Source organism: Protopterus annectens, chromosome 8.part0, assembly GCF_019279795.1.
Source record: "Protopterus annectens isolate FY-2018-M chromosome 8.part0, PAN1.0, whole genome shotgun sequence".
Classification (NCBI taxonomy): Eukaryota; Metazoa; Chordata; order Ceratodontiformes; family Protopteridae; genus Protopterus; species Protopterus annectens.
Genome location: NC_056741.1, coordinates 1655130083 through 1655154172, shown reverse-complemented (window position 1 = coordinate 1655154172; position 24090 = coordinate 1655130083).

Sequence of the window (24090 nt, the reverse complement as noted above, 5' to 3'; positions counted from 1 at the left end):
TTCTGGATTTGTCCATTCTCAATACCTACCTAGACATTCCAAAGTTCAAGATGTTAACATTACAACAACTTCTGCCTCTGCTGGGCAAGGATCACTGGATGGTAACCCTGGATCTCAAAGAGGCCTATCTTCACATCCCTATCAGGCCCAGCTGCAGGAGATTCCTGAGATTTCGGGCTGGTACTTCTCACTATCAGTTCTCTGCATTGCCCTTTGGTTTATCTACTGCGCCCAGGGTATTCACAAAAGTTCTGGCTCCTGTGATTGCTTTTTTCAGACAGAGAGGAATACAAATTTATCCTTATCTGGACGATTGCCTGATTCTTGCTCAAAACAAAGACAAGTTACTACAACATCTCCAGTATGTAATGGCAGTTTTAAGGTGCCTAGGGTATTCTGTGAACGAAATAAAGTCCAGTCTAGTGCCCTCTCAGGACATGTGCTTTCTGGGTGTGAGACTGAATACAGCTTCTCAGATGGCATTTCTGACCCCGGACAAACAAAGAACTCTTCATCTCTACTTCCAGCAGTTATCAGTAATGTCCAGGCTGACTGCAAGGACAGTCCTTCAAGCCTTGGGGTTCATGGCATCTTGCATTCTAGTTCTTCCCAATGCCAAACTGCATATGAGGAAGCTACAATGGTATCTCAAAAGTGTGTGGACTCAACACTGCCACGGTTTGGACACTGTCATTCGGATTATACCTTGCATCCAGAAGGAATTCTTGTGGTGGGCTCAGGAATGTCAGCTAAACAAGGGACTCTCTGTGACCCGACCAGAGGCGAGTCAGATCCTAACGACGGATGCCTCGGACTTGGCTTGGGGAGCACACTTCAATGGGAAATGGATACAAGATGTGTGGCCTCCCAAACTACTACATTTGCATATCAACATGAAGGAGATGTTAGCAGTCCAATTTGCTTTGATGGCCTTCAAGGACCTACTTCAGCCGGGACAGGTGTTGATTCAAACAGACAACACAACAGTCATGTGGTACATCAACAAGCAGGGGGGAACCCATTCCTACCCTCTTTGCAGACCAGCAATGATTTTGTGGGAGACTGCTCTGAGTTTGCAAATCAATCTTCAAGCACGGTTTCTGCCAGGAGCACAGAACTCCCTAGCAGATGTATTGAGCAGGCAAATTGTGGATCCCCACGAGTGGAAACTGGATCCTCAGGTTTTCAAACAGTTAACTGTGGCCTGGGGAACTCCAGACATAGATCTGTTCGCTTCTCCACTGAATTTTCAACTACCAAAATTTTGCACAAAGATGTTCCACCCAGATGCTTGGAAAGTGGATGCTCTATCTTTCAGTTGGAACAACCTTCACGTTTATGCTTTTCCTCCTCTGCCTCTTCTTCCCAAGGTACTCTTGAAAGTCAGGCGGGACAAGCCTTGCATGATTCTAATAGCACCAGATTGGCCACGTCAGCATTGGTATCCTCTGCTGAGGAGTTTAATCCAGGAGCCTCCTTGGCTTCTGCCTCAGGTTCCTCATTTGTTATCCCAGTCAAACAATCATTTTCTCAATGTTTGGGTGCAGTCCCTGCATCTGACAGCCTGGCGTATTCTGTGATGGAGCCGGTGGGGTCTCAGCTTCCTCAACAGGTTTTAGATGTCATTTTGGAAGCCAGGCGGCCTAGTACTAGAAAAGTTTATGTGGATAAATGGAAGAGATTTTTTCTTTGGAGCACAGCAAAGGGCTTTGATGTTTCAGTGCCTAATTTGAGTTTTGCACTACAGTATCTTACTGAATTACTGAACAAGGGTTTGTCATTCTCTTCTGTGAAGGTTCATGCTGCAGCTATTTCTGCTCACTATGATTGTGACCCTCTGTTATTTTCTCACCCTTTGTTCAATCAATTTCTTAGAGGGGCAAAGAATATAAGACCCCCACGTAGAGCTCCTACTCCTTCCTGGGATCTCAATTTTGTTTTGGAGAAACTTACTTTACCTCCTTTTGAACCTGCAGCTACGTCTGAATTGAAGTTTTTGTCTTGGAAGACTGCTTTTTTGTTGGCCATTACTTCTGCTAGGAGGGTATCTGAATTGCAGGCACTCATGGCAGTTGAACCCTTTTTGATATTTCATAAGGATAGAGTTTCTTTGCGAACTAACCCTACTTTTATGCCTAAAGTGATTTCTAATGTGGCCTTGAACCAGTCTATTCATTTGCCTACTTTTTATGCTGATCCCCAAAATAAGGGGGAAAAAGTCTTGCATTCTTTGGATATCCACAGGCAGTTATGTTACTATTTGAGTAGAACTAAGGAGTTCAGACAGACTCAACAGTTATTTGTTTCTTTTGCTTTGGGTTCACAAGGGAAAGCTGTTTCAAAGCAGACTATTTCAAAGTGGATTGGTCAATGTATTGCTTTTTGTTATTCTCATAATGGGAAGAATGTTCCTGCTGGGATCAGACCACATTCTACTAGGGCTACTGCCACATCTACTGCTTTTTTGAGGGGTGTAGCTACTAAGGATATTTTGCAGGCAGCTACTTGGAGTTCAGTACACACTTTTACTAAGCATTACCATCTCCCTCTTTATTCCAAGTCCAGGGCTGGGTTTGCCACTGCAGTTTTACAGGGCATGTTAGCAGCTCCTAATGCTATTTAGTTTGCCAGCCTCCCTTTTCCTTTGCTTTGGGATTCTACCCACAGGTTATGACTGCAGCAATGTGAGACGAAGAACATAGTACAGTTTTGTACCTACCATAAATGTAGATGTTCGAGGATCTACATTGCTGCAGTCCAATTATCCCTCCCTCCTTCCCCTCTATAGTTGGTGGTGACTGTGTTTTTTGTTTTAGGATTGTCTCTATTTCCACACTGATAGTTGTTGGGCCTTTACTTTTTTGGCTCTGGCCTTCTTTCATTCTTAGGCCTTCTGACATCTGGGGCAAGAAAGACTGAGGATATGGCGTCGGTCATGCGCTTAAGTACTACAACGTACTGACGTCAGCTCTAGGCGACAATGACCGATGCCAGCCCAGCTCTTTGGTATTAGGGCCGATCGAGGACAAGGGACTACCCACAGGTTATGACTGCAGCAATGTAGATCCTCGAACATCTACATTTATGGTAGGTACAAAACTGTACTATTTTGGTTCCACTGTTCTGAAGAGTCTGTTCCACTGAGCCAACCAGGATATTAGGTGCTAGGGACGCTGTCCCAAACAGCAAGAATGAAGGCGAGATAGACAACTTAACATAAAGAAGTTAGGTACCTACCATAACATTCCATGTTAGTTGTCTTCATCTCGCCTTCTTTCTTGCATCCCGCCCTCCATCCCCCTGTCCTAGTGGATCGAGAGGAGTCCCTTTTCACTGGCTGAGTATTCATTGTTTCCCTCTATTGATTTAGAGGATATGGGAGGTATAAGTCAACCAGTTCTTTTGGCTGGTTTATTCTCCTGTTATGTCTGGAGTTAGCTATTTCAAACGAGATCTGGGTAGCTATCACTAGGCATTATGGGATAAGGGGTAGCCTTGAGCCAGTAAACAGCTCTCGAGCTTTTGAAGATGGCTGAGTCAGAGCAGAGGATCAGCTCCAATCCACAACCAGCAAGAAAGAAGGCGAGATGAAGACAACTAACATGGAACGTTATGGTAGGTACATAACTTCTTTTTATTGCTGAACCAGTTTGTGGGTGGGTACGTAATTTATGGCTGTAGCCTTTGTTTTATCATCATTAATTTTATATTATGAAAAAACTCGATTTTCCAAAACACTGAGATGTTCTTTTCTGGATTTATCATGTACAAAATAATGCCATTTGCTAATAAAGCAAATTTTCTTTATTACCATACCAGTTATATCCTTGAATTTCTGAGTCATTTATTTTCTATGCCAATGGCTTCAAATATAAAGCAAATAAGAAATGGGAAAGAATATACCCCTGCCTGGTTTCCCTATTCAAACACAACTTATCAGAGAGGAATCCTCCCACTTTAATTCCTTGCCTTCAATCCTTAATATATTTTCCTAATTAAACTTGTTGTATCGGGAATGCAAATGCTTCAATTAACCTACTCATAAAATTCCAGCTTACTCTAGCGAATCCTTACTTTGAATCAAATCCCAATAACAACAGCAGTATTTTTTATATTTTGTTTCCCTCTGGATCACCATTGCTCTATTAATTTTATTAAATATTTGCTTCCCTTCTGCAATACCATATTGATCCATATCTATCAATTTTGGCAACACTTTGGCCATTCTTTTAGTCTAGACATAAACACTTTGTAGTGCCTGGAGTGTGCTAATTATGCTCCAATATTCAGGATAAAGCAAACCAGTTAAATGCAAGAGTGGCACGCGACCCAACCTTAACAAATGTTAAGCACCCCCTGCTAAAGTTGTTAAAAGTCAGGGTTACCGCTCAGCAGTAAAACCTGCCTGTGTTATGTCTCATTAACTTGAGATTGAGCCTTGGTGACTTGATAGACTAAAGAATTAAAAAGGATTTGGTTTTGTGCTAGTCTAATGAGATCTTCCAATGTCCGACACATTTTTCTCATTTTAATCGTATCAGTCCATCTTGTTGGCGACCTTCCACTGCACCTTGTACCCTCAGTCTTTCCAATCATAATATCCTTTTCCAGTGATCTTTCCCTTCGAACCATGTCACCAAAGTATGACAAATGCAGTTTCATCATTTGTGTTTCAAGTGGCATTTCAGGTTTAATTTCCTCTATGATGGACTTACTGGTCCATCTCGCTGTCCATGGCAAATTCAGGATGCTTCTCCAGCACCACATTTCGAATGAGTCAGTCTTCATTTGATATTGTTTCTGCATCGTTCAGCTTTCACAACCGTAGGTACTTCAGGAGCTTTATTGTTTGACAAGGCATCAGTTGCTGCAAAAACATGTTCTTTCAAAATCTGTCTCCTCTTCCATTAGATCTTCATGTTTATACTCCTTGACCAGGTTATTTGAGTAGAGATTCTCTGTATAACTTCTCCATCTTCTTCATTGTTGGTTGAAATTTATGCCTTATCCTTTTGATGCACTGGATAGTCTGGCTTTCCCACGTGCATGTTTGGATTCGATTTGCTGGCAGATTGTGCTGAAATATTCTTTGCTCCTTCTGATTTCTTATTTAAATAACCAATTCAAATGTGTCATATTTTTTCTGTTGACAGATACTTTAGCTTTTCTTCTTTCTTCTGCTGTTGTTTAGCTACTACAAATATCTAGGGTTGCTTCTTCTTTTTAACTCACTTTGAATGTGTTCTATTGGCTTCTTCTGTTATTGTTGTCTTTATGTCACACCAAAGCTGTTCAGGAACTTTATCTTCTATGTTTAATACCTCAGATCATTTGCCAAGTCTTGTCGAGTATTTTTCAGGTTTGTTATCTAAATCCTAATTTTACAAACCAGAAGATGTCCTTCAAGGATGCATCTGCAGTCCTAACAAATGGGTTGTCCTGTCGTCAGGCAGCCCTTCGGTCGGCCGGATTCCAAAGTCTGGGTCTGGCCTCAGCTGATGTCGCACTTCACCCGACGTCATAGCTGCAGTTCTTCGGGTATAAAGGTATCAGCCGACGCCATTTTCCTCAGTCTTTCTTGCCGTGCGCCGAAGCAGAAGCTGTTCGCAAGTGCCGGTCGGTCAGAACCAGAGATTACTACTACCGAAGACTTCTAAAAAGCTAAGTACCCCGTTGGGGACTCTTTCTTGCCTCAGCCGATGTCAGAAAAAGTGAATAACTGTTTAACTTGTGGGAAACAAATGCCTCATAAAGATTTCCACTCTTACTGCCTACCTTGTTTAGGCCCAGTCCACGACGTAGCAGCTTGTCTAGCCTGTGCTTCTTTCAACCGACGGACGCTTAGACGTCGGTCGGAATTTGCTGAGGAGTTTTTCGGCACCGCTTTTGCTTACAATATGCCGTCGGAAACTCCGACTTCGCAATTAACTAAAAAACGCAAGGAAAAGGACCGACACTCGCGGTCCGTGGTTTCGGCCGAAACCGCGGTTAAGTCAACCGCGAGTGTCTCAGTTTCAGCTGAAACCGAGTCCACGGTTCTTCCTTCGGCCGAAAGCTTGCCTCCTACCGAGGCCTCATCCAGCATGGCTGAATCTGCTACTGAAATCCCACCTGCTCTTGCAGGTTCACAGGATTTATCTGATACTATACCTTTAGATATATCTACTAGATATATCTACTCCTGCACGTGGAGCTGCTAGGCCCCCTGCATCCATGTCGATTAAGGCTTTTGCCAGGGCTAAAGCAGCAAAATCTACCAAAACTGTGCCTGCTAAGACCCCCTCTCACAGGCCTAGCTCTAGTTCTCAAATGCTTAGTCTAGCAGAGGATCTCATTTCTTTGATCCGGGGATCCCAACCTCACCCTGACAGGGCCTCTCACCCACCTCCAGAGAAGAGGCCTAGAGCAGAGCCCCCTGAGCCAGTTTCTTCAGATTACTCCTCTGATGATTCAGATAATACAAACCCTCCAGAGGGCCCTTATTCTCCTTATGAGGACTCTGATGCAGAAGACTCCATTCCTTCTGGCTCTCCGCCTGAGGAATTTTCTTTTGGGGAAACCTTGCATGCTATGAGGGAACAATTTCAATGGCAGGGCCAGGATTTTTCAGACTCTAGGAAAAGGCTTAGGACCTTTTGCATTTGCCACAGCATAGGCCTTTAGCCATTCCTCCAGTACTTACTGTTGTGGATGATGCATTTAATGATGCTTGTACTGCTCCTGATTCTCTTCCTCCGGCCCCTGCTAAGCCCGACAGGTACTACAGGGTTCCGGACACACATTATCATTTGTATAAGGCTCCTTTTGCAGATCCTGAAACTATCTCCCAGGGACCCAAGGCTGTAGCAGCTACTTCTGCCAAAACCCCTCCCTCTGAAAGGGAATCTAGGGCCTTAGAGAGATGGGGTAAAAAGTTTACACTTCTGCTACTCTTTCGGCTAGGGCCTTAAATTGTCAATTCCACATGATTCAGTATCAGGAATTTATGTTAGATCAGTTAACTAAAAAACTGTCCTCGTCTGAACCATTAGACAAAAAATATGTTCAGGAAATGGTACATAACATTCAGCAGGTCAGTAATCATTCCTTAAAATGCGGCTATGATGCACTGGAGGCTTCCTTTAGATCAGCTTTGACTGGTACAGTGATCAGAAGACATGCATGGTTAAAAGAGCAGTCCTTACCAGACCATGTTAAATCAAAGCTCCTAGATGCTCCCATGGATAAGCTCAATTTGTTTGGCTCCCCTGCACAGCAGGTGTTGAAGAAGGTGGAAGAGAAAGCAAAATCTGTCCAGACAGTCAAGGATTTCTTACAGGTCCAGCCTCCAAGGTTTAGTAGGAACTGGCCTTCCAAGAATTGGTCCTTTCCAGATACCTCCAGAGCTCAGAGAGGAAGGAATAGGCGCCCAAGAGGCAGGGGTCAATCCAGAGGTGCCTACAGGGGACGTCAGTGGCAGCCTAACAACCAGCGAAGTACTGCCACAGATCCAGCCACCACCACTTCCACAGGACAATCACAGTGACTTGGCTCTGAGACCGCCTACCAGGGAACAACTAGAAGCACCCTTAGGTGGAAAGCTAGCCTTATTTTCAGTAAACTGGCATCACATCACAGGAGACAAATGGATTTTACAGACAATAGACCAAGGTTACAGGTTTCACTTCCATACTCTACCAAGGAAGAGAGGAATGCCAAACCTACCTCCAAATCAGAAGACAAAAGCTCTAGAACAAATACACCACTTACTAAGGATGAGAGCTATAGAAAGGGTACCGTCTATGGAACAAGGGCAAGGATTTTACTCCAGACTTTTCCTGGTGCCAAGAAAAGAAAACCAATGGAGACCTATTCTCGACCTGTCCGCTCTAAACACATACCTCATTGTTCCAAAATTCAAAATGCTGACCCTACAGCAGCTTCTTCCCATGCTGGGCAAGGAGTCTTGGCTGGTAACTCTAGATCTCAAGGAGGCATACCTGCACGTCCCCATATGACCAAATTGCAGAAGATACCTCAGATTTCTTGCAGGATCAGAGCATTATCAATTCTCAGCATTGCCCTTTGGCTTATCTACTGCCCAGAGTATTCACGAAATGCCTGGCATCAGTAATTGCTCATTGCAGGCTTCAGGGAATTCAAATTTACCCTTACCTGGACGACTGCCTGTTACAAGCGGACAACAAAACAAATTAGCAAAAGATTTGAAAAAGGTCATTCATCTACTGCAAGCCCTGGGATACACAGTCAATATAAAAAAGTCAAGGCTGATACCATCCCAAAGGATAACTTTCTTGGGTGCAGAGCTGGACACATCAAATCAAATGGCATCCCTCACAGCAGAAAAACAGAAGCACCTTCCTCTCTATTTCATGGCATTGACAAAGCAGAACCAGCTAACAGCAAGGAAAGTCCTGCAAGCCCTGGGTTACATGGCATCCTGCATAATATTGATTCCACATGCCAGACTACATATGAGAAAGTTACAATGGTACCTAAGGAATTTATGGTCTCAGCACAAGCACAGCCTAGAAACCCAAATTCCAATAATTCCATGCCTGAAGCAAGAATTCCAATGGTGGGCTCAGGCCTGTCAATCGAACAAAGGGCTGCCCTTCCACAGCACTCAACCAAGCCAGACTATCACAACGGATGCCTCAGACCTCGGTTGGGGGGCACACATGCTGGACAAGTGCATACAAGGCTTATGGACTCAAGACCAGCTGAACCTACACATAAATCAAAAGGAGATGCTGGCAGTAAAACTGGCAATTCAGACATTCAGACCATTTCTTCGACAGGGTCAATTGCTGATAAGGATGGACAACACAAGGAAAACTTATTCAGCAAAATGGAAAAGATATCTCATTTGGAGTGCAGCAAAAGGAGAAAATGTGTCACTGGTAAACATAGCTAACATCCTGGAATACTTGGCAGAGCTTTTCCACAATGGCCTGTCCTATTCTTCCATTAAGATTCATGCATCAGCTATTTCAGCAGAATACAACATGGACCCTCCAGTCTTCTCACATCCTCTACTCAGGCAGTTTCTGAGAGGAATTAAAAATGTAAAACCACCAAGGAAGCCACCATTGCCCGCATGGGACTTGAACTTTGTGCTAGAAAAGTTGACACTCCCTCCTTTCGAGCCAGCAGCAACAGCAGAATTACAGTACTTATCATGGAAAACTGCTTTCCTGCTTGCAATCACTTCAGCAAGAAGGGTTTCTGAACTACAGGCATTAATGGCAGTACAGCCCTTCCTTATCTTCCATCAAGATAGAGTGCCCATGAGAACTAATCCTACTTTTATGCCAAAGGTGGTCTCCAGGGTATCTTTAAACCAAGCTATCCACCTGCCTACATTCTTCCCCAACCCACAGAACAGGGGAGAAAGACTATTACATACCTTGGATGTACATAGGCAATTGCGCTACTACCTGGACAGGACCAAGAGCAATAGAAAAACTGACCAGCTACTGGTAGCATATGCAACAGGAATGGAAGGAAAAGCAATTTCAAAACAGACAATCTCTAAGTGGATAGGAAATTGCATTAGATTTTGTTACTCTTACCATGGAAAGACAACTCCAGAAAACATCAGACCTCACTCCACAAGGGCTACAGCCACTACTACAGCTTTTTTACGTGGAGTGGCTACCAAAGACATTTTAGAGGCTGCTACTTGGAGCTCCGTGCATACATTTGCCAAGCATTATAATCTACCCTTATACTCCAGATGCCGAGCAGGTTTTGCCGCTGCTGTTTTGCAAGGGATCTTAACTACACCATAATCTTATTATTCCTCCTCCCCCAATTTGGCTATGGTATTCTACCCATTTGTTAGGACTGCAGATGCATCCTTGAAGGACATAGTACAGTTTTGTACCTACCATAAATGTAGATGTCCGAGAGGTATGCATCTGCAGTCAGGATTACCTCCCTCCTTCCCTCTGTGGTACTCCTAGGGTATTTGCCCATCTTCTAGCTAGCTGGGGGAATCTATTATGGTGTATTTGTTTGTATATATGTATATACATGTTTATTTTTATTTGCTCTCTCTTATTTGGAAACTTTTACATTTATCCAAATTTAGCCTTCCTAGAGGGCACCTGGCATCTGGGGCAAGAAACACTGAGGAAAATGGCGTCGGCTGATACCTTTATACCCGAAGAACTGCAGCTATGACGTCGGGTGAAGTGTGACATCAGCCATGGCCAGACCCAGACTTTGGAATCCGGCCGACCGAAGGGCTGCCTGACGACAGGACAACCCATTTGTTAGGACTGCAGATGCATACCTCTCGGACATCTACATTTATGGTAGGTACAAAACTGTACTTTCATGATCAATACTGCAGTCTGATCCTGTCTTGTTCTAGTTGTCATGATTGCTGCCTTCCGTCTTTGGTTGACACATGTGTAATCTTATCTGATTTTGGTAAAACCCGTTCGATGATTTCCACATATAAAGTAGATGCTTATGATGTTGGAAGAATCTATTAATGGATGCCAAATTGTTGACCATGCAGAATATGATGAATATGTTGCCTGCCTCATTTCTGTCTCTATCACCATACTTTCCAATCACTGAACCCTAGTTTCCTCTTCCTACCTTCGCGTTCAGTTCAAAATCTGCCTGTACTGAACAGATGTAGAGCTTCTTTTGGCTCCATGGTGCTCAGGAATGTCCTTCCATGAGGGCCACCCAGGGATACAGGTAGCTGGGGATTCTGTCCCATCGGTAAGGAATGAATGAAGATTAACAAGATCAGATAAAGAAGTTACGTCTTACCATAAAATTCCATTAGTCTTGTTGATCTTCATTCATTCCTTACTGATGGGACTGCATCCGGAGGTTCCTGGTGTTTCTCATATACTCCTTTATTGTAGGTCTGTTATGACCAGAGGTAGCCTCTACTTTTATCTATCAACTTGCAAACTCGATCTGAGGTAACGGAGCAGAGGACCTTGGCTAGAGAGTTTTTGTCTGACGTGACCTTGATATTTGGCCGGCTCGGTTCTGAGGATGGAACCGATAACCCATCGGTAATGAATGAACAAAGATCAACAACACAGATGGAACGTTATGGTAAGACCTAACTTCTTTTTATTGTGGCTAAAACAAAGCCATTTCATGGAGACAAGCTTAAAGCAGATAGTTTACACACTAAACAGTATAGCTATCAAATCTTAGCACAATCTAATCTAGTCTAGTGCCAAACCCCAGAGACTACCTAAAGAGCCCTCTGCATAATCCAGTCCACAGCCTACACTAGCCCACCCAAATACAGGTAAGAAACAAACACAGTTTGTAAGAGATGCACATACACAATTTTATTGGAAGCAAAGATTTTGTATACACACAAGGTTGTCAGACACACACACACACACTATATCATAGTCCGGTTTATGCTGAGGCACTAAAAAGTAATTTCCCCAAACTTCAAAGACCTCCTAAGCCTATAAATGGCAACATCTATCTTCAGCAATCTCTAAAGCACTCACCAAAGGCAGCACCAAACACCACACATATGCCAACATCCAGTGGAGCCCCAAAGAGCAAAGCCCGTAATGAAAGCAAGCACATTACCCAGGACTCTCATCATAAGGGACTCAATTGTACAACACATAGATGCTCAACTCACCAGACTGAACAAGGAAAATATAACAGTTTGTTACTTATCTGGACTTAGGATCCACCAAGTTATGCATACACTTAAGTCACTACACCAAATAAACCAGTATGATTCTATAATAGTCCATGTGGATGTTAATGACCTGAGGCATACTTCTCTGGACTATATGAAGAGAGTTATTTTTGATCTCTCTGAATGTTTGTTTCAGACAGGTATGTGCCTTGCATTGAGCAGCATTCTGCCTTCACCAAGGATGATGCCACAGTATAAACAAAAGATGATTTACTTAAATAATTGGCTTTGTTTCTGGTGTCCTTCCGGGGGGGGGGGGGGGGTTCAATATTTGTCAGCATAGGAGGACATGGTTAACAAACCACATTGCTTTACACAGGATAGTCTCTACCTGTCTGCCCTAGGCTTCTGAATATTGGCTAAAACTTTATCCACCCTCTTACAGCCCTTTTTAGGCAATGCCAAATTGACAAACTAACAGACATAGCAAATAAAGCCTAACAAAACCTAAAGGTATTACTGCTCAGTGCTAGAAGCATAAATAAGAAACTCCTCACCCTACAAGCTCTCCTCACTCTGGATAATATAGACATCTGTGCTGTTATCTACAGGAAGTACTCCAGCAGTGCAAGGCTTCATTACCTTCCACATATTTAGCCATAAGCTGTACAGACAGGGACAAAAGGCGTAGTATCCTCAAACTACATTAGCAGTAAGCATAACTCTAGTTTGGTTAAACAGAATGATGCTGTGGAATTTATTCATGTGAAAATCACCAAACCAAAGCCCCATACCATAGCCTAGCAAACTATGTTATGTAGTCCTATCTTGCCATAATTCTTGCTGGATGGGTTCGGAGCCAGTTGTCAGCTCCGACTCTGCCAATACTAAAGCTCAAGAGTTTTTACTGGTTTGAGGCTAACCCCTATCCCATGGTGCATTACTGCAATTCCCCACATCTTGTTTGCTATGAAAGCTTCATTGTTGTCTCCTTACTGGCTCGTTGGCTAAGTAGTATTTTTTCAATCAATATTTGATATTCTTGTCTAATTTTTTTCTATATTAAGACTTTTTCTATTACTTGTGTGATTGTTGAGAGAGTTTGCGCCCCTGTCCCCTCTTCTTGAGGATTGTATGGCCCGTTTTTAGTTAGAGGGCCGTAGTTGCCCATTTAAATTAGAGGGCTCTCCTCTCTGAGTGCTTATTCTCTTTCTCCTTTTCTATATATATAAAAAAATGTATATATATATATATATATATATATATATATATATATATATATATATATATATATATATGTATGTGTATATATATCTTTATTTAGATAATTCTTCCTCCTCCTTTGCTAGTGGCACCTTGCTGTTGTTCTTTTAGCAGTGGTGGTGCTGCAGTAGCGTTGTCGCCTCACAGTAAGACGCTGTCCGGTTCGATTCTCAGCTAGAGCGTCTTCTGCATGTAGACATGCGTGAATGGGTGTACCTTCGTTGAAGGTTGTGCGTCAGGGCTGGAAACTCGGCATGTAAAAATCAACTACCAATCATTAGTGGCCCGGAGTTCCGCTGTGGCGACCCCTAACCGGGAAAAGCCGAAAGACACAACAACAACATTGTTATCTTTTTACCAGAAAATGTCCAAAGATAAAGACAGAGATCAGAAAGAACACCGCCCTTCTGGGTATAAAAAATGCAACAAGTGTTCTCAAAAATGTCTTTTAGACTCACACCAGCTATGTGTACAGTCTGGGAGGGGCTCATTTACAAGAACCCTGTACTTTCTGTCATGCCTTTAGTACTAGGGTTCTTAATGAAAGAAAAAGGAAATTGATAGATAGGGGTCTTATGACTAGTTCCTTCCAGGAGCAACTGGAACTTGGTCAGACAGTTGCCAAAACTTTGAAGGGCAAATCTCCATCGGTTTCAGTTTCAGAGCCTTCAAAGAAGTCTAAAGCGACGGAGCCGAGGAGTTCTGGCTACAATTCCACTTCTGTCTTGGTGCTGTCTGTTTCTTCAGTGCTGAGACAACCTTCTGTATCGAGACACTCACCTGTTTCACCAACCTTGAGATCTCCTATTTTAGAAAGGAGATCTCCTTCCATCTCCACCCGTTCCTCCAGGACACTTTCAGATTAGAATATCGAGCGGGTGGTGAAGAGGCTGCTCTGTGACCCAGCTCTGGCTAAAAAGTTAGCTCTTCAGGACCCAAAGACTTCGGAGCCATCCCATCTTCAAACTACTGCTCCTCCTCCAACTGCTTCACTCTCAGAGTCGAACACTTTGGGTCCTTCTGTGCTGGATCCTTCAGTTCCGAGAATTCTTCCTGCTTCCTTGGAACTGATAACTCTATCCTCATTGGTTCAGTCTGGAGCCAAAGGGTCTGGGACCCGACACTCTCGAGTAGACTCCAAGAGGGATAGTCACCCCGGTTTTTATTCGGAACCGACCCTCCCTCTCAGTGCTTCGGCTCAACTGAGCTCGGTTCCCACGTCTGTTTCGGAACCTGTCCCTCTTGCTTGGTGCTAATCTTCATTTCCTCGGAGCGGAGGTCTTCTTTGGAGCAGGGTGGAAAGGCCTTCAAAGCAATAGAGAAAGCTTTGTCCAGTGCCAAAGCCCTGCCTTTGGACCCAATGTCCCTCCAGCAGCTGGTAGCAACCTCCTGTCCCCCACCTGCCCCTCAGCGTAGGGAACCAGAGACTCAAGGAGCCCCCATTGGAGGTGTCCCCTCTTCCGAGACCTCCCTAGATTATCCCACTGGAGAGCTTCTTCGGAAGAGACTTTGTAAGAGGAAGCACATTGACTCACCTGAGTCTGTCATGTCAGACACTGATTTGGATGAGTCAGAAGGGTCCCCAAGATCCCCCTCTGAGGATGTCTTTTTTGCAGACATCCTTGAAATCCTTAGACAGAGAGGTGATTGGAAGACCTCTAACCCTACTGAGGATGAATCAATGTACCTTGAGGCCTTTGGTTCCTGACCTTCTACCTCCTTGGTGACACCGCCATATGACCAACTTTTGGGGGGTCATATCCTGGAAAGCTTGGGCCTCCCTGGACAAAGTGGAGCCTGTCTCGAGGCCAAACAAATTTATGACTGCTCCGGAAGACAAATCTTTTCTTTCTAAGGGAGTTCCTGTGGATGCTATGGTGGTAGCAGTGGCCACAACAAAGGAGTTGTCAGAGACATCCTCAAATATCCATCCTCCTAATAAAGAGTTCAGGACAATGGATAGGTATGGAAAGTGTACCTTTTCTTCAGCGGCATTTACCTTATGATCACTGAATTACCTGTCCCATTTTACTAGACTTCAAAGGGATCTCCTGAAGGAGTTGGGAGATATCGTTCAGGGTTCGGTATCTTCGGGATCCATGGACAAAGTTTCTGCACAGCTCTCTACCCTTACATCTATCACTAACTCCTCCATGAGGCTGATTTCCTATGCAGCTGACTGAGCGAGCAGGGCAGCCGCAGCGATGCGTCTGTGCAACTTTGCAGAATCCTTTAAGTCTTCCTTTACCAACGTTCCCTTTGATGGTTCAACTCTTTTTGGACCGCAGGTAAAAGAGACTTTGACCAGGTGCGAGCAGGAAGGGGAAACCTTATCTGATGTCAGAGTCTCTTTCTCCCTTCCTTCTAGACTCTATCCCAAGGGTCAAGCAGGAGGGAAAATGTGAATGTTCTTAGTGTTTCACTGTTGCAGTCATTACATTTGGGTTATCTGCCTGCAGGTAATCATCAGCCAGCCTGAATACCAGAATCTTGGATTCCTGCATTGAATGCTGTCTCTTCTTCCATGACGTCAGGTTGTCAGGGGTATAAAACATGCAGCCGACGCCATTACATTAGTCTTTCTTGCCCGAAGCAGAAGTAGTTCACAAGTGCCGGTCGGCTGACTCCTGAAATTTTTGTTTTTGAGTTTCAGAACTGAAGTCTTCGAAAAAAGCTAAGTACCCCGTTGGGGATCCTTTTTCTTGCTCATAACCGATGTCAGTGAAAGTTAACAATTGTCTTATCTGTGGAAAGCAAATACCTCAAAGATTTTCATTTGTACTGCATTCCTTGCTTAGGCCCAAACCACGATGTCCCTCACTGTTGGTTTTGTGCCTTATTCAACCCCTGAACTATTCATCATCGGTCTAATTTCGCAGCAAATTATTTTGATACACGGTTTAACTATCCGGAAATGGCTTTGGTAAGTCATCCAACTACCGATATTCAGAAAAAAATGTAAGGATAAAGACAGAGACAGACTGCATAGGTCCAAAACTGCCGATGACGCTTCCGTTAAGCTAGTTGCCAGTTTGCCGGTACTCAGTGAGGCACTTTCGCAGCTCCTGATACCCACTACTTCAGATTCGCAGGCCTCTACTGAGACCCATTCAGAGTCCGGTACGCCACAAGATGCTTCTTCAACTATGGAACCTGCAGATGTCTCTACCTTGGATGGGTCCGGAGCCGCTGTGCAGGCACCGGCTTCTGAGGATGTATTCAGGCCTACAGATTTGCATTTTAAACCAACGCCATCTTCTTCATCCAGGCCTAAAACTTGACCCACGCCTAGAAAACCGACATCCAAACCGCATGGCCAGGCCCATATGCCTAAAAAACAAATGCTTAGAATGGCTGAAGACCGTATTACTTTAATTAAGGGAAGCCAGCCTTCCCCCCACTAACAGACCTAGAACTGATTTTCCTTCTGATTCTCCTGATCAGGATTCTGATATCTCTGTTTCTTCTGATTACCAGGATTTGCCCTTATCTACCTATGAGGATTCTGATGCAGAGGATTCCATTCCCCTCCAGAAGATTTTTCTTTTGTGAAACCTTGCACACTCTTAGGGAGCATTTCTGCTGGGAAAGCCAGGATTACTCCAAAAAGAGGCTTAGGGAATTACTCCTCCCTCAACACAGGCCTTTAGCTATACCTCCTGTTCTTGACATTGCAGATGATGCCTTCTTGGAATCTAGCCTGTCCCCAGACACTTTACCTCCAGCTCCCAGAAAACCTGTCAGGTATTACAGAGTACCTGACTCTCACAAGTTTCTCTTCAAGAATCCTACTGCGGATCCAGAGACCATTTCCCAATGACCAAAGGGCATTAAGGCTACTGCTGCCAAAAATCCTACCCCCTCTGATATTGATTCTAGGGCCTTGGACAGATGGGGTAAGAAGGTATACACTTCTGCTACTTTGGCCATTGGGGCCTTAAATTGCCAGTTTCATATGTTAAAGTATCAGCAGCATATTATGAGACTACTTAAACAGAAAATGATGTTGATTCCTGACTGTGCTGAACATAAAGAATTATAGGATTTAATGCATTCTGCTGAACAAGTTGGTAAACATACTTTGCAATGCGGTTTTGACTCTTTAGAAGCATCTTGCAGGGCTGCTGTCACTGGGTCTGTACTTAGAAGGCATGGTTGGCTTAAGGAGCAAAACTTGCCAGATCATGTTAAAGCTAAATTACTGGGTGCTCCCTTAAACCAAGACCATCTGTTTGGCAACAAAGCAGAAGTCCTCAAAAAATTGGAGGAAAAAGCTAAATCTATGCAAACTGTTAAAGATTTCCTGCAAGTACAGCCTCCCAGATTTAGGAGGCATTGGCCTTCAAAGAATTGGGCCTTTCCAGTCTCTTCAAGGCCTTCTTAGCCCAAACCCAGGAACAGCAGACCACCTACGTTACAGTCTCAGGCTACACAGAAGCCTAGGCAGTGGGGGGCTTCCACTTCCAAAACAGGAAGTAGTAAGACACCCCCCCTACGGAAAAATGTCACAATGACTTAACCCTAACCCTTCCAAGCCCTGCTCAACTGCCTGCTCCCTTAGGAGGAAAGCTCACCTTGCATGCAAAAAAACTGGGAACTCATTGCCCAGGACAAATGGGTTTTAAATATAGTTTCCCAAGGATACAGATTCCACTTCCACACCCTACCAACCCCAAACGGTTGGCCAGACCTACCCCCAAATCAGTGGGCAGAGGCTCAACAGCAGGATGATGTCCTTCAAGGATGCATCTGCAGTCATAACATATGGGTTGTCCTGCCTCAGGCAGCCCTTCGGTCGGCCGGATTCCAAAGTCTGGGTCTGGCCTCGGCTGATGTCGCACTTTCCCCGACGTCAGAGCGTCTGGGGTATAAAAGCATCAGCCGACGCCATTTTCCCCAGTCTTTCTTGCCGCGCGGTGCCTGAAGCAGAAGCAGTTCGCAAGTGCCGGTTGGTCAACTCCTGTGATTCAGCTACCGAAGACTTCGAAAAAGCTAAGTACCCCGTTGGGGACTCTTTCTTGCCTCAGCCGATGTCAGATAAAGTAAATAATTGTTTAACTTGTGGGAAACAAATACCTCATAAGGATTTCCACTCGTACTGCCTCCCTTGCTTAGGCCCAGACCACGACGTCTCGGCCTGTTCAGCCTGTGCTTCCTTCAACCGACGAACTCTTAGATGTCGGTCGGAGTTTGCAGAGGAATTCTTTGGGGCTAATTTTGCATATAAGATGCCGTCGGAGACTCCGACATCGCATTTGGTGAAAAAACGGAAGGACAAGGACCGACACTCGCGGCCCACGGTTTCGGCTGAAACCACTGTTAGGCCTACCGCGAGTGTCTCGGTTTCAGCTGAAACCGAGTCCTCGGTTCTTCCTTTAACCGAATCTACTCAACCGACCACCATGGCCCTGGAGGCCCCTGCTGAGTCGGCTACTGAGCTACCTACTGAAACCAGTGTCCAGGAAATGTCCGACACCATTCCTTTGGACAAGACTACTCCTGCACGTGGTGCAGCCAGACCCCCTGCATCCATGTCCATTAAGGCTTTTTCCAGGGCTAAAGCTGCTAAACTTGCTAAAGCTTTGCCTCCCAAGACTACCTCTCAGAGACCTTCTTCTAGTTCTCAGATCCTCAGCCTTGCAGAGGATCTTATCTCCTTAATTAGAGATTCTCAGCCTCACCCGGACAGGGGCTCTCAACCACCACCAGACAAAAGGCCCAGGACTGAGCCCTCTGACCTACACTCTTCAGATGAGTCTACGGATGGATCTGTGTTGTCAGATCACCAGGAGGAGGCTTATTCGGCCTACGAGGATTCTGATGCTGAAGAATCTATCCCTTCAGCCTCCCCTCCTGAAGAGTTTTCCTTTGGTGAGACACTACACTCTATGAGAGAACATTTTCAATGGCAGGGTCAGGAATTTTCTGATTCTAGAAAGAGATTAAGGACCTTTTTACATTTACCTCAGCATAGGCCCTTAGCTATACCTCCTGTTTTGAATGTTACTGATGATGTGTACAATGATGTTAGTACAGCCCCTGATTCTCTCCCTCCGGCTCCTGCCAAACCTGATAGATACTACAGGGTCCCGGATTCTCATCTACATCTGTACAAGGCCCATTCTGCAGACCCAGATACTATTTCTCAGGGCCCAAAAGGGGTTGCAGTTGCCACTGCCAAAAATCTTCTACCTTCTGAAAGGGAGTCTAGAGCTTTAGAGAGATGAGAAAAGAAGGTATATACTTCTGCAACTCTTTCCTTGAGGGCATTAAATTGTCAATTTCATATGATACAGTACCAAGAGTTTTTGTTAGATGAATTGCATAAGAAGCTTTCCTCTTCTGAACCCCTTGACCGTAAATCCCTTCAGGATCTGGTACATAACTCACAGCAGGTTAGTAATCATTTTTTGCAGTGTGGTTATGATGCACTGGAAGCTTCATGTAGGTCAGCTATGACTGGGGCAGTTATTCGTAGGCATGCCTGGTTGAAGGAACAATCTTTACCAGACCATGTTAAAGCTAAACTCCTGGATGCTCCAATGGAAAAACAAAAATTATTTGGTTCCTCGGCTCAGGAGGTCTTAAAGAAGTTTGAAGAAAAGGCAAAATCTGTGCAAACAGTTAAGGACTTTCTGCAAGTACAACCACTGAGATTCAGCAGAAACTGGACTACTAAGTATTGGTCCTTTCCAGACTCGGACAGATCCCAGAGGGGCAGAAACAGGCGTCCCAGAGGTAGATGGCAAGCTAGAGGCTCCTACAGAGGCCGTCAGTGGCAGCCTACCAACCAGAGAGGTAGTGCAGGAACAGCAACAACTACTACACCTGGACAGACTCAATGACTTTCCTTTGATTCCACCGACAAGGGCTCAATTGGAAGCACCATTGGGCGGAAAGCTTTCTTTATTCTCAAAAAACTGGCATTACATTACAAGGGACACATGGACACTGCAAATAATAGACAAAGGATACAGGTTCCACTTCCACACTTTGCCAAGAAGAAACGGAATGCCAAACCTGCCACCAAATCAGAGGGCAGAGGCTTTAAAGCAGATCAACAACTTAATTCAAATGAAAGCCATAGAAAAGGTACCTCTTTCAGAACAAGGTCAAGGATTTTACTCCAGATTATTCCTTGTTCCAAGAAAAGAAAATCAATGGAGGCCTATTCTCGACCTGTCCGCACTGAATACTTACCTCATTGTGCCAAAATTCAAGATGCTGACCCTACAGCAACTTCTTCCCATGCTGGGCAAGGAGTCTTGGCTGGTGACTCTAGATCTCAAGGAGGCATACCTGCATGTCCCTATTCAGCAAAGTTGCAGAAGACACCTCAGATTTCTTGCAGGATCAGAGCATTATCAATTCTCAGCATTGCCCTTTGGCTTATCTACTGCACCCAGAGTATTCACAAAATGCCTGGCATCAGTAATTGCACACTGCAGACTTCAGGGGATTCAAATATACCCATATCTGGACGACTGCCTTATACAAGCGGACAACAAGAAAAATTTGATAAAGGACTTGGACTATGCCATCCACCTATTACAGGCCTTGGGATACACAGTCAACATCCAAAAATCAAGACTTGTTCCATCCCAAAGGATAACCTTTTTGGGTGCAGATCTAGATACAACCACCCAAATGGCCTTTCTCACAGAAGAAAAACAAAAATAACTTACGGATTACTTCATGAATCTGACAAGACAAACTCAGCTAACTGCAAGGAAAATCCTGCAGGCCCTGGGTTACATGGCATCCTGCATAATTCTGATTCCACAAGCCAGGCTGCATATGAGAAAATTACAATGGTACCTAAGGAGTGTATGGTCTCAGCACAGTCACAGTTTGGAAACTTTGATACCAATCATTCCTTGCCTTCAAAAGGAATTCCTGTGGTGGGCTCAAGCCTGTCAGTCCAACAGAGGGTTGCCCTTCAACAAACCAAAAACAAAACAAACCATCACCACGGACGCTTTAGACCGAGGATGGGGAGCACACATGGAGGGCAAATGTATCCAAGGCCTATGGTCTCAAGGACAGCTGCGCATGCACATAAACCAAAAGGAAATGCTGGCAGTGATACACGCAATCGAGGCCTTCAAACCTTTCCTCCATCAAGGCCACCTGCTAATAAGGACATACAACACCACAGTCATGTGGTACATAAACAAGCAAGGAGGCACGCATTCCTACCCTCTATGCAGGCTGGCCATGAATCTATGGGAACTATGCTTGAAACTCAATATCCAACTACAGTCCCAGTTCATGCCAGGGAAAGAAAATGCACTGGCAGACAGCTTAAGCAGAACTACCATGGATGCACACAAATGGATGCTGCACCCAGACATCTTTCTACTCATAACACAAGCATGGGGAAAGCCTGAGATAGATCTGTTCGCCTCGCCCCACAATCATCAACTGAAAGCATTCTGCTCAAGGACATACCACCCAGAAGCTTGGAGGGTGGACTCTCTCTCTCTTTCAGCTGGAAAGCTCTAACAGTCTATGCCTTCCCACCTCTCCCATTAATGTCCAAGGTTTTACTGAAGATCAGGGCAGAACAGCCAAGAGTGATTCTGATAGCTCCAGACTGGCCAAGGCAGCACTGGTACCCACTATTGAGGAGCATGTCACAGACGAAACCGTGGCCTCTCCCCTTATGGCCACTTCTTCTGATGCAGAACAATTTCAAGATCATGCATCCCAACTTGAAAACATTGCAGCTAACTGCCTGGAAAATTCCATAAACCCCCCTCAAAATAACTTATCACAGAGAGTAAAGGACATTATTATGGAAGCTCGCCGACCTTCCACAAGGAAGACATACTCAGCAAAATGGAAAAGATTTCTCATTTGGAACACAACAAAAGGCTTAGATGTGACAGTGGCGAGCATGACACATATTCTGGAATACTTAGCAGAATTGTTCCACAATGGCCTGTCCTATTCTTCCATTAAGATTCATGCCTCAGCAATTTCAGCAGAATACAATGTTGATCCACCTATCTTCTCGCATCCTCTCCTCAGGCAATTTCTGAGAGGAATCAAAACATCAATCCTCCAAGGAAACCCCTTTACCTACTTGGGATCTCAACTTTGTGCTGGAGAAACTAACACTTCCTCCCTTTGAACCAGCAGCATCGGCCGGATCTACAGTTTCTGTCTTGGAAAACTGCATTCCTTCTGGCCATAACTTCAGCAAGAAGAGTATCTGAGTTACAAGCTTTAATGGCAGTACAGCCATTTCTTATCTTCCATCAGGACAGAGTTTCATTGAGAACCAATCCTACTTTTATGCCAAAGGTGGTATCTAGGGTATCCTTGAACCAAGCTATTCACTTGCCTACATTCTTCCCAAATCCACAAAATAAAGGGGAAAAACTTCTACACACTCTGGATATACACAGTCAACTACGCTACTACTTGGACAGAACTAAAAGTTACAGAAAGACTGACCAACTCCTTGTAGCATATGCTGCTGGGGTACAAGGAAAAGCAATTTCCAAACAGACAATTTCAAAGTGGATAGGAAATTGCATTCGATTTTGTTACTCCTTTCATGGAAAGATGATTCCTGCAAACATTAGGCCTCATTCCACAAGGGCCACAGCCACCACTACAGCCTTCCTAAGAGGGGTGGCTACCAAGGACATTTTAGAAGCTGCTACATGGAGCTCCGTGCATACATTTGCCAAACATTACAATTTACCTTTATACTCCAGATCCAGAGCAGGTTTTGCTACAGCAGTCTTGCAGGGTATCTTAACTACACCATCCTTTTCTTAGTACCTCCTCCCCCAGATTGGCTATGGTATTCTACCCATATGATGTTATGTGATCCTATCTCGCCTACATTCAATACTGATGGGCTCGGAGCCGATCCCTCGACTCCGACTCGGCACGCTATGCTATAGAGCGAGGCCTCTTATTGGCTGAGCTATTTCTTATCCCAGGATGCACCACCACTAATCCCCCAGATTTCGTTTGCTGCTTACAAGCTAGGATGTGGTCTAAAACTTGGCTGGGCTAAGTACTGTTTTATTCAGACTTTTCCTGTCAGGAAATTTGCTTATTTGAACCCAAAAGCTGTTTTAACAGCTATTGTTGTTGTACGAGTGAGTTTAAAAAGATCTGTTGAGGAAATTGTGTTTTTTTCGTTAAGGGAAGGTTTCCCGTTTAAGTTAGAGGGGCCTTCCCCTATTTCTATTTCTGTCTAGCGTTTTTTGTGTCAAGTACCTACTTAAGTTAGAGGGTCTTGACCCTCTCCTTTTTCTGTGTTTGTGCTACTAGTAGTGAGTTGCTTTTTGTTTAAACTTTAAACTTGTTTTTCTGTGTATTAATCCTAGAGTCAGCATGTCTAAAGAGCATAGACCCTCTGGGTTTAAAAAGTGCGCGAGGTGTGGTTATAAAATGTCCATAACGGACGACCACTCCTCGTGCGTTTATTGTTTAGGCGCCAAGCACCTACAAGAGTCCTGTAGCATGTGTCACGCCTTTTCATCGAGAGTCCTCCAGGAGAGGAAGAATAAATTAATTTTAAAAGGGTTGATTAAGCCATCCTTCGAGGAGGCTTTATCTTCCTCTTCCTCTCCTACAAAAGAAAAGCGGCTCTGACCAGTCTGTCGGAACCGACTGCCAAAAAACCTAGGCAGGCTTCTCCATCGGCTCCACGGACTTCGGAGCCGAGGGCGGAACGGTCTGCCTCGATGCCTCCAGTCTCGACCCCTCTGGTTTCGGAGCCGAGAACTGGGGCATCGAGAGGCGGGTCACCTTCATCGGCTCCACTGATTTTGGAGCTGATGAGGGTTGCCGGCTCAGACACTTCCCCTTCGGCGCCGAAGTCCACATCGGCACCGAGGAAAATTGCTTTGAGATCTCCCTCAGAACCGATAGTAATCGAATCCATTCGGAGCCGGTCCCCTAGTCCTATGGAGCCGATGGAGAAATCGGTTCGGACCCGATCGGTGTCATCTAGATCCTCCAAGATGTCTGATTCGGACATCGACAGGGTGCTCCTAAGACTTTTTCAGTCTCCGGTGTTTCAAAAGTTAGTTTCGGCTCCAGCCCATTCGGCTTCAGAGCCGATGGTCCACCCTGCTACTATGGTTCCTCCTCCAACAGCCTCAGCACCATTGGAGCCAGTGCTGGTGGAACCGTTGGAGGTTTTAGGG